General features: G+C 41.1%; 1 long non-coding RNA gene across 1 annotated transcript in view; it reads left to right on the top strand.

Moving 5' to 3' along the window:
- LOC121092753 overlaps positions 1–12,393 on the top strand; it is a 65,842-nt gene that overhangs the window by 44,469 nt on the left and 8,980 nt on the right. The window lies entirely within an intron of this gene.

Raw genomic sequence — 12,393 nt, 5'->3', positions numbered from 1 at the left:
GAACCAGTCTGGCTCAGGATAAGAGTGTTTATGTTTCTCTGTGCTGCATAGCATTGGGAGATCTGAAGTCTTTCATGATCTGACCTTTAGGAAGTTGAAATGCTCAGAGCACGGTTGTCATTGAGCAAACAGCATTTCCTGCTTAAAACTCGGGGAGACATGTTTTTATTTTGCTTGTATGTTTATAACCAGTGATTAAATATTGAGTGTTTTTAAAAATTTCACCTTAGACCATCAGCTTTTTATTATTAAAAATACCATGCTTTTTTCCTCAGTGGTACACTTTTGTAGAATGCGGTCATGTGGGAATAGTGTTGACTAATAATTATTTACTTGGTTGGACTGGTTAGTTTTCCTTCAAACGAGGTACTTTATTTTAGCAGTGCCATCTTCTCTTAGATAGTTATTTAGAGAAAAACTGCAGAAGATAGCAACTTCACAGAGGAGGAAAAAAAACCCCAACAAAAAACACCAAACCAAAAAAACCAACCACACTCAAGTTGGAAGGGCTTAGAATAAATTATTGCATGTCATTCTGTGGGAAAATCTTCCCGTACGAATGCTGTGTTGTTCACAATGTGAGTGCCAGATCCACTCAGCTCTGTTTTGCACTTCTGTCACCCTTATCACTCATGAGACGATACTCTTCTACTGTAAGTGCTACCCCCAGTGGCATGTATTCATTTATAGGACTTGCATACTTATGCTTAAGTCAGACACCCAAGAGGCACAGGATGAATTGACAGTATAGGCAGATGCTTTCAGCAAAGAAACCAGGATGTTAAAAGAGCTTTAGCGTGGTTATTGTTTTGCCAGGCAAATTCATGTACTTGTCATCAAGGTGTTCGGGAGTATTTCAGCCTCGTTGTACAAGCTGAATACAAGAGCTGTAATCAAGAGTTACATCATTTGGTGAGACAAGACCTTGAGGAATACAGCAAAGGGAAATGTGCATAATTAGAACAGTTCAGTTACAAGGGAAAGGGGCTTTGATAGTGTTAGAAATGCGGCTGAAACACACAGTCTCCATTGCCCTGTCATCAGGCATTAGATGGTAGATGTCAGTGGGCCGGGGAGACCTCACAATCCAGTCAAGGAGTGTGGGGGTCTGTCTTCCAACCTTCCCAACCCTCAGCAGCCCATCTAAGGTGACCATCTGCAAAGCCACAAGCCATCTCCTCTCTGCTGACAGAGATAGAAAAAAAAGGGTCACTAACTAAAAGCTTAATTTGAAGAAAGCAGTTTGTCTTGATGGTTGGTCAAAGAATGTTGAGAAATAACAGCACGACTAATTTTCCCTCCTCCTCAAAATTCCCATAAAGGAAGAGCTTGACATGAAGAGGGGCCAGACGTGATAGCCATGGTGACAGGGAACCCATCATAGGTCGCTGAATGCGTTAGGGCCAATGCACTTCCCATGGTGCTTTCCACACTAGCAGTTTTGCCAGAATCCTTCCTAGAAATTTCACGTGCATGGAGGCGGGGGGGAGTTCTCTAGTGACACACGTTCTGAGTATGCAACATCCAGCCTGCTTTATTTAGATTTTTCACAAAATATTTATCACTGCCATAGTGATAACTAACCTAAAAAAAGAGACGACGTTTCAAAGCAATTTGACCTTCTGTAGACCCTATCTGGAGACATCTCTATTCTTACACGTATATTATTGGCAAATGTTTCGAATTTTTGAGTTTGTAGAGGAAAATGTTCAACATCTCCGGGATTCTCGAGCCATGGGAGACTGCTTTCCACCCAACAGTAAGTACGTTACCAGACAATACTTAATTTTTAGGCGTCAAATATGTTGTAACTATCCCTGGGCCTTAGCATGCAGTGAATTAATAAAGTTGCTACTTTTTGTCTTTTCTTTATTCTATTTATTATATGCCAAAGCTGGCAGTTGTGACAGTTAAGTGGGTGATTTCCAAGAAACACCATTCAGTGAGTGCTGGAAGGAAGGGTCTCGGGTGCAGCTGTGGAGCTGATGCTCCTCCAGGTCATTAACACCAGCTGGCTTCGCTGGGGTTTGTTTTTTGGGTGAGACTCTAGCTGGAGCTCTACCTCCCAAAGCAAGTGCTGCAGCAGCATTCTGCAAGGGAGCAATTCTGAAAATGACTGATTTAATGATAACGTGAAAGTCATGGTTAGACATATTTTAATTGAGGCTGCTGGCTGAACGCTGCTGGGTGCTGTGGAACGTGAGCAGCACTATGAATATCAGGAATGCTAATAATGGGGTCCCATTTCTAACTTGGGAACAAGTTTCATTGCGTGCACATAACTTCCATGGGCAGGCATTCCTCTTGTCTTGCTGGATGTGGGGTGTGGCTCTGTGTGAATAACCCCGGTCCTTTAAAAGAGTACTGGAAGACAGTCAAAGAATTGTTTCTTTGCCAATAATCATAGTGTGGGGAGGCGCCAGGCTCAGGTTTTAATCCTGCAAATGACTCCAGTGCAGTGAACGAGGTAAATATAGTGTGCAATTGGAGATCTAGGTCTTTGTTGGTTTTGGGGGGGTTGTTGGTTGCTTGGGTGTTTTTGTTGTTTGTTTGGATTTTTTTGGTCTTTTTTTTTTTTTTTCTTTTTAAAGAGCTTAATTAATTTATCAGTGTTTGCCCTGGAAGTGTTTGACAATTCATAATGTTGCTGGTTAATAAGGCACTAATTGACTCCCAGGTGTTTAGTATGGAGGGTTAAAGCCAATAGTATGGGTCAGAGGAAAAGTATCAAAAGACTGCAAGTATAAGCATCTGCACATTTGATTTTGTTTGCGCCAGATTCCTGGCTATCACTATCTTAGGATACCTAAGAGGGTCGCAGTTGTCATAAGCATGTCTTAAGTGGGTGCTTCAGAATTGTCCTAGGATGGTATTGAGCCAATCTAACAGCTTCCTCGAGTGAAGTATGCGCAGCGGAAGAGGGAGAGAGGGAGGAGGAATGCGTGGTATTCCTCTTCGTCTTTCTGGCACAATTGTCCTGATGGTACTGTTTCAGCTGGTGTAATCAAGAGCAGCCCCTGGCTATGCTGCAGCACGTGAAGCTCCGTTTTCTGACCCTTATATGGCACACGACTGCGGCTGGACTGGCGGGGTTTGCAGCTCCTTTTCCTCCCTGCTCCCTTCAGCTGCAACGAGCACAAATTTGATGTGTTTAGGAATCTGCTCTTATATTTTAAAACTCCATGCAAATATGGTAATAATAACTTAACTGACATTTGCTTTTGCTTCTGTGTAGTATGTCTTTAATATGATTACTACCCTTAACATTTAAAGGAACTTTGACAGTTATGTAATCCCTTCAACATTTAAGTACAACAAGAATTTATTATTAAGTGCAGTGGCTGGAAATGGAGCACTTTTTTCATTCACACTATAAACAGTTATGTTGGATTAGTAATCCTGCTTGTCAGAGTTGTTCACTGTTTAATATTAATCAGTAAGTTTATGAAAGGTGCAACCAAAGGCAGAAATGAACAGTGAAGAAGTAAACCTTGGTTCCATAAAATCAGATGCTATTTAATACTTACGTTCACATTTCTTGCAGTGACCATTAGACTAAGGGGAAAGGAAGTACTGCGTTATGGTAATGGTACCTCTAACTAACTTTTCATAAACATATATTTAGTTTCTCGCTATGTAAATGCAATAGCAGGTAGTGATAAAAGCCAAGACTTCTGAGAATGTTTTTAGGTTGTTTTGTAAAGAGCATGTTTTTCAGACTGCTGTATAGATTGGGTATGATACAGCCTAGCAAAACACGTAATGATCAAATATTACATGACAAAATTAATAGCATCTCCTTTTGGTGCTTATCCACTATTAAAATGATGTGCAAATCACTTCACCTGAATATTTCTACCTAATTTGTGAGTTGTTATCTTTGAGCTACATAATTAATTTTTGCATCTTGCAAACTGTGTTGCACTACAGAGTTTTTTTTATCACTTCTGAATATCTAGTACATGTTCATGCAGCACGTACAAAGAAGCCAGGTCTTTTGGCTGCAGATGTCATCCTGCAAGATCTTTAGATGATCAAAGTGAAAATGACACCATTGTAACATAAGATGTCTTGAAACAGTGCATAATAAATTACCTTGATTGGTTAATGAACATACATGATTAATGGAATGGAATATAGACATATAATAAAGGCTTTTCTTGTAAGTGTCAGTCATCTTCCATGTTCAAGTGCTTCCAGATATATCCCTTATACACCTAACATAATAGTTGATGTGAATCCATATGTATATAGTAATATACACTAGAGAAATCAAATTGTGGTGTATGACCTTCCTATTAAACATGCAATTACATTTTAATAGCATATTTGGCATATTTCTATACCTAGGTCTGTTTCAAGTTAATTTCCCCCCCCTTTTTTTTTTCTCCCCCCCCCCCCCCCCCCGCTTGTTATAATTTTGTTTTGGATTAAAAAAAAAATTAAAAAAAATCTTCATGAACAACATTAGTCTCCGTTAAACTATGTATATCTGTCACTGATCACTTTTAAAGCAATGTGGCATTAGTTTTTAAAATTCTCACGTCTAAATTTAGTATTTGCTTATGGTAGGGTCAAAAGTGTCACAAAATGTGCATCACTGCCTCATTATCAATCACTGGGATATTTTTGGAGAAGCCATTTGATTTGCATCGTCGGACCTCCTACCTAGCATCACAGAAGGCTGTGCATCAATAAAATTAACTTTTGTCACTCAAACCAAATTGGGCTGAGGCGCTCTTGCCAGAACAGCTAATGTGCATGCAAGGAGGACGGCTGATCACGGAAACATTCAAACCTTCTTTGGAAAGGCGGAATAAATTAATTAATCTGCTTCTGGGTGATGTCCCAGAGCTTTCCTTATGTCTCAAATGAAACTCAACAGGAAGGCAATAGATCACACCCACCCACAGCCAGTAAAACGGTAAGGCTGTGATCCAACCAGAGGTGTAGAGTGATGGCAATGGGGTGGACCAGACTTGTGCTTGCACCATCCCAGCGTGCAAAGCACTGCTCAGCTGTGCCTCACCTGCAGGAGCCTCGGAGCTGTGATTTAATGTGCAGCCGCTCTTTGCTAAGTTCCCCGTTGCTCTGGAGGAAGTTGCTGCGGCTCTTTGCAGAGCTCGACGTACCTCTCATCTCCTGCCAGCTCTGCAGAGCAGAGCAGTTCCTAGCGGCAGGAGCACCACCCTCATCGCCTCCTCCCTCGCCTGCTGAGTGGGAGCTGCTCTCCTTCCAACATCTGGAGGTCTGGTCTGCAGCACGGGGTGCCTGGGGTTCACATGCTCCCCTTCTCCCATGGATCTAGTTCCAGCCATGCTGGGAGCCTTTTCCAGTGAAGCCCAGCATGGCTGGTTGTCCTTGCTACCCGCAGGCCACCACAGCAAGGCAATAAAAAGACAAGAACTCATCCCAGCCTTCCTACAATGTCTATGATTTTTTTGCTGGAGGTTGTATTAGCCAATATCAAGGGAGAGGGATGTGTCATGCCTGGCTGTTTCCTGCCTTGCAGCACATCCATGCAAGAGATGAAGGTGATTTTTCTTGGGCCTTTTGGCAAAAGAAATAATTCTGCTAAGTTTTACCAACTCTGATAGAATTTGTGTAGTTTGAAGATAGAAAGTGAGGGTTTTTTCTCGAACATCCACATCTTTTTTTTATAAATGCCAGCTCATCATCCGTTATTTTTTTCCCCACCCTCCTCTCCCAAATTTGTTTCAGGTGCTCTGCATGATACTGTAATTATACTTATTATCTGCTAAAGACATGTGCTTGGTACATCCAGTCCTCCTTCCTTCTGTGAAGCCATCAGTAGCCCATTGATATGTCCCTCATCCATATTTACTGAAAGATTTTGGTATTCACTGAATTTGTGATGAAGAACAGTAGGAGTTTTGTGCATTCCTGGGTTTTTTGTTTGTTTGTTTGGGACTTAAGCTATTCCACGGCTGCAGTTGGCCACAGGAGTCACCTGGTCCTTTTTTTTCCCTCTTTCCTCGCTGGTGGATATAACACAACAAAGTCTGCAAAGAACTGAAGAAACCTCTGAGCTTTTTATCCCCTCAGGAAAAGGTAGCAATTTACGGAGAGACTGCAAAAAAGCAGGATTAGGGGATTTTAGAAAATGTAAGCCTTTTCCTTTTTGGGTTGTGTAGGCCTTTCCTGAGACATCAGTCCTAATGAAAATGTGCTACTGTAGCGTAGATGGATGTAAAGTTTAAACTTAAGTTTGAACAAAGTCAGTACGTGTGCACTCTAATGTGCTTGGGGATGGATGCTGTCAAATCTCTGTCTTAGTCATTTAAATGATTGTTTCAGTATTGTATGTGGTACAAATATTTAGACTTTGATCTACTTATAAAGCCAGATAGTTCTTGAAAATTTTCATAAGTATTTCCCCATTTCCTGAGCTAAAGGAAAGGATTTTTCAAAGCTTAAGTCAGCTTGTTTTATCTCAGATGAAATAATGTGATTTTAGTGTACCTGGTGAGACCACAAAAATATGTGCATTTCAATGTGAGAATACCTGAAACGCTCAGTTTTTGCAAACATTTCTGAAAAGGGAAAATCCAAACAGGACAAAAGAATTTCTTTTAAACCCTTAGGCAAATGGAATATATAGGTTTGCACTGTATTTTTTATAATATTATTCAAATTCTAATTAACAAGTGAGAGTGGCCACATGCAAATTCAAATGGAATTTTATTATATTTTACCAAAGGAACGTTATGGGACATGAAACAAACTGTTATTAAAAATATTAGCAGAACACTAACTGTTATTAACGCTAATTGGCTTCTCTTTGCTCCTATGATACTGTGGGTGCTTGTATAAGTCGGTTGGAAAGAAATAGATAAATATGTAGGAATTGTACTCTGTTGGGTGAGAAATAGCTTCAAGAGGCTGAGCCGTTTCATGGCAAATCTGGGCCAAAATATTAAGAATAACAACATTTTGTAAAGCAGCTATCATCCTTTCAGTGTTTAAAACAATCAAGCTTCAGTTTGACATGAAAAAAAATGTTACTTTTTCAATCTTTTTGAAATTTAAAATCAGTTGTTAAATTAACTACAAGAAGAAAAATGGGGTACTCAATTTATTAAAGGCTTGGAGAGAAAAAAAAGTATTGAAAAGAAACTTGATTCCTCAAACAATTCTGGTGTCACTAGACTTTTTATTATTAAAAAAACCCACGTTTTATGGAAAAAAAAATCCATTTGGTTTAACCTTCTAAAACTCACTGTTATATCATAAAGTACACCCCACATATTCATAGCTATTCATTTTAAATGTAAATGCCTTTTCAGTTGGGACTGTCACGCAAGACCAGTTGTTTGAGTTGCATCAGGTGTGGACCTGCACCAGACGGCGGCGGCTGGAGGAGATGCCAGGTGCTGGGAGCTGCTGTAGGTGTTGGGGGGGATGGTGCTGGCACTGGGGGACAGCTCACCACCACAAGGAGACTGAGCTGGGACCATCTGAGTGATGGGGGGAATCCCAGAATATGTGGCTTCTTTCCTTGGATGAAAGAAAGGCTTTTGCAACAGCAGCTCAATTTCCGGACCTGTCAGAGTGGTGTTTTTGTTGATATGTTGAAAAGCATGATTTGGGTCATCATCTTTCCAGTTACCGCTGGCCTCTGACATGCCATGGTCCTGGCATAGGTCATTATGTCTAATCATGGGGTGCGCTCTACTCTGATGTCAACTTCTAGCCAAGCTTCAAAGCTGATTTAGTGGCATCATCTTGAAACAGATTTTACAGCTGAAAGTCAATAAAATTTGAAAAGCCTAGTCCAGAAGACAATATTAAGTAGTATGAGAGGAAGCTATCAAAGCATCTCTATAGAAATAGAAAAGCCATCCAATTCTTTAAAAGAAACAACCCTTTCCTTTCCCTTCACTGCTTACCACTTATAAACACAAGATAAGCAATTTCTGATGTTTACATACATTTTTTTTCCTTTAAATTTATTCCTTTGCAACTGACTACGTAGCTTCTCTGTCCGTCCAACAGGCAATTGCAGTATCAACTAAATTCTGTTTCTTCCAGGTTAAAAATATTGGTAGGTACCAATTCAGGGCATATTTATTCAAAGGTTAGAAAGTACACAGAACTGGTGTCTAGTGTAGACTTTATTTTAGGAGCAAACATAAACACGGAGAAACTATAATCCTGGTGTAATGTAGGAATCTAATTAAGACTAATGAGGCAACATTAAATTTAATGTATGATGCATTTTATATGCCTTACCATTAGAGCTGCAGCAAGCTGTTCATCAGAGCATCGAACTTTGGTGAATAAGCCCCTCAAGGCATTGTTAAACAATCTGGGCTCAGACCTTCTCCTGCCCGTTAGGTTGTGTTGGGCTGGCAAAGATCTAGATATAAATGGAAATTTGGCGGGGAGGTGGAGAGGGAAAAAAAGGGGGAGGGCACAAGAAGTTGTGACCATCTTTGAAGGGCTCTGAGAGCTGATAAAAGGGAAGAGAAACGTGTGGCTGAGACGGACCCTCAAGGAGGCACCAGGCAGGGCCAGAGGGGAGGTGGGTGAGGGGCAATGCATGAACTACTGTTTCAGAGGCACCCATAGCAATGGGAATGTAAAAAGGCTGGGGTTTAAGTGACACAGCAGATCAAGAATAATAATCATGGTGGTCATCACTTAAGAACTTATTAATGATAAGGTTTGTTGTAGATTTTTTCTTTTTTTTTTTTCTTTTTTTTTTTAATTCACTGACTTTGGTAATTTTCTTACTTGTATTTAACTATGCAGAAAAATATAGCTCCAGGTTTAGATTTTACTCTCCAAATTCCTTCCCTTCAGTACAAAAGAAGATTCTTTCCATAATACAAACAAAACTTTTAACAATGATTTATCAAACAGCATTTCATAGACTGTTGAAGAAGCAGATGCTCAGTATATAGTCATGGTGCATGAGCAGTGGCTTTGCAGGGTAGTTCTTGAATGTGAGGGATTTGGATGGCTCTGGGATAAACCAAGGGCCACCGTTGGCCTTAAAGGGCAGGGAAAAATACACGGTGCCATGAGGTTAAAGACGGGTTGAAGAAAGGCTGGCTCCTAAGGAATGGAGAGGTTTTTGGAGGAACATATAATGGGCTGAATTCATGGTTTGACCACATGAACTGACTCTATGGCGGTCGGAGTGCATGGGTTGGGAGTGCAGACTGAGCTGCAGCTTGGACAAATTCATGGGCTCTGGTGTCGGTGATTGCCAGCTGCTGTCAGATGGGGCCAAGCATGCGAAGAGGAGGAGGTAAGGACGAGTCGGTGGGGGTGGGGAGGGTCGGTGTCAAAGTGCACTTCGACCCTGCTGCTCTGAAAGCTGAGTTTTAGCCTACTACATCCTGAAAATTCATTCCAGTTTATATTATTGCATGTGTTAGTGATGGCTTGAGTGTTTGAGACTTTGAAGTATTTCATCTACACATGAAATTGGATTTTTTTTTTTTTTTTTCCTGTGGAATATAGCCATGGAAACCTGTAGTCTGTGCTGGAAAATAAATGACTGGAGAAGTTCCTTGGTGACTAACTTGCTACAAGACGTTACTATAAGTGCAAACATGAAGTTATACTTTTAACAACAAACAAATGCCATGTGCTAGTTTTGCATTAGAGATTCAGCAGTAAAGGTGGCCCGAGGCAGAAGGTACTGTCAGGATGGCTGGCAATGGTGTGGTGGGAAAACTGAAGGTATATATTGCACAGGTTTGGGCTGGGGGAATGAGTTATTCCTTGCAGGCACATCAGAGAGCACCATGAAAGCTCAGCTGGGGGCAGAAAGGAAAACAATGCCACCGGAGGGGTTTCGGCGGGGTGGGAAGGAGCGATGCGGTGAGCGACGTGTTCACAAGTGTTTCGGTATTGACCTAACTCAGCTGCCATTGAAGTGTGTGTGTGTGGGACAACTTCAATGCAAGCAGATGTAGGCTGATGCTGAGAGTTTTTACAGTCCCCTGGTGTGTGTGTAACATGCTGGGACCACCCGATCGTACCTAACCCGTGCTGCCAGAGACACGGAGAGAAAAAGCACATGTGAGGGGGGTCGTTTTCCTGCTCTAACCTGCTCTGCTCTTTCCTTTCCCTAAGGGCTTGCCTCTCTGCATCTACCTGGACAAACTTGAATGCGTGCTTATGCTGTTGGCATTTGCTCTCTGTTCAATGCTGAGCAGAAGATAGATGGAGGATGCATTTTAACTGGGAGCTGTGAAGGTTTATGAAAGCAGACAGCTGCTGTGAACCCTCCATTCCTCATCCCCTCATGCACCATGCTCATCTCTTCATAGAAAAATCCAGGAGCAAACTGTAGAAAGTGTGGATTTATAGCAATAAATAAAGTGAGTTCATGAATTTATTTTCATTTTACTTTCCCTTTTCTAACTTCCTTCTTCAGTGTTTCAGCTGGAGAAGGGTTTTGTTAATGCCAAACCATGCCTTTCTTGTGCCTGAGCTAGAAGCATCTGTGCTTTTCCTAGAGTGTGTGTGGGTCATAGTTTTTCCCTGTAGGATTTCACTTTTTCTTTGAGCATGTGTCATGCTTTTTGCTCAGCTTTTGCTAGCTAGATGGTCTTTTCTGGGGCTTTTATCTTTGGGTCCTGTAGACCGTGGTGCTGGGATGTCCTCCCAGCTCTGGCTCACCAGCCTGCTGACTTGCACACTGGTGCACAGGGCAGCGTGTGCCCCACTAGGGTTTGTAATGCACAGACTCAAGCAGACATTGCAACCAAAGCTAACTTGGCTAAAGGTACTTGCAAGGCTGCTAAAACCCCATCATTTGGTGTTCAACCTTACTCTAGGGAAAGTGCAACAGATAATTCTACTTGCCTTTCCTGGTCATGTATGAGTGTTGTTTGTATTTAGGTCGAACTCCTTTAAGGACCTAAGCATCCCTTTTCTCTCAGGATGCTGCTGCAAATGGCTTTTCCTTTAGAAATGGATTTCCAACCTCCTTTGCAGCCAGCTCCCTTCTGCCCTCCCTCTGAAACATGGCATTACCGCAGCTTGGGATTTCTGTTTAGGATGTTAGCACAAACAAACAAGGATGGCATAAATGTCAGAATAAAACCAAAGCATTTGATCTGATAGAAAACCACCCAGATGAGTCTTGAATAAGAATCATAGATTGCATGTGGACCTAGTGGCTGTCAGAAGCCCTTTGTTACGTGTACTGCCCATGTGGCCGCTGTGCAGTGGGAATGGCTAACTGGGGCAGTGCTCTTCCTGCTGGGGTGTGGGTTGTGTTCTCAAAATCCATCTGGCTGTTGCTTGTTTCCTCATCACAAGTAGTCGAGGTGGTTTTTACATAAGTAGCCCTCTGAATGAAGGAAATAGGTGATTCTTGTCCAAACGTGTGGCAGGGCTTTATACCCTTCAACCACTGTGGCTGTGCTCAGCTTCTGTAGGCACTGAGCTGGCAGAGCTAAGGGTTAGCTTTTATCTGCTCCCTTTAACCTCCTCCCTCCTTAGGGAGCCTTGCTTTTAAAAAAGTAAATCACAAGCGATGATCTGGCAGAGACTGATACTTCCCACCTCTTCAATAGGTAAATTGCCCTTTTAGAAGAGTGATCTGTGCTCCTGTCCTCATTTTTCATATCTCACTTAAAAAAAAAAAAAAAAAGAAAGAAAGAAAAAAGGAAAAAAAAAAAGAAAAGAAAAAAATAATCTTGCAGGGACTTTGACTTAAGGAAAGACACTTTAGAGTCTTTTCCTAATATCATTCTGAAGTTAAAAAACAATTTGACTTCAAGGGAGATAGGGCCCAATTTTTTAAAAACTTAATAGGATTAGTCATGGGAACTATTTTTAGCAAAAGTTCAACTTTATCCATGTATTTTAATGTGGGAAAAGTGTGTCCTTTTCCCTCTGCTAATGTTTGATGTATTCCAGCCCTCCTGCGAGTGTGTTTGAGTATCTTAGGGGCTCTGGAGTGGAGGAGAACTTCCTCTCGGATTCTCTCTGTTTTCTTTCGTGAAAATGACATTCCTAAGCTGTTTCACTTTCTGACAGGAAATGGAACCTTGCCAAAAATGATTAAAGTCCAAGAAAGCATAACAGTTCCAAAGCTGCAGCAGTTCTTTAGGAGTCCCGAGTTTGACATTGTGTCAAACAAATGTGAAATATTGTTTAATAAATTTGAATAATACAGGGAAAGGGAAAAATGGTTCTTGGCTTCTAATGCTGGTGCTCTTTATTGAGTCTATAAAGGACTGCCTAGCTCTAATAAATTGAAATATATACATAAATATACTTGTGCATGGATAACTGTTTAATATTGTAATATATAATGAACAGCACACATGCACCCCCCACATGCAGACATTGATTTATACATATGTACCACCATATATTTATATATATATGTATATTGATATG

This window comes from Falco naumanni, chromosome 8, assembly GCF_017639655.2.
Source record: "Falco naumanni isolate bFalNau1 chromosome 8, bFalNau1.pat, whole genome shotgun sequence".
Classification (NCBI taxonomy): Eukaryota; Metazoa; Chordata; class Aves; order Falconiformes; family Falconidae; genus Falco; species Falco naumanni.
The sequence above is the reverse complement of the archived record's forward strand: the minus strand, read 5'-3'. Positions and strand labels throughout refer to the sequence as shown.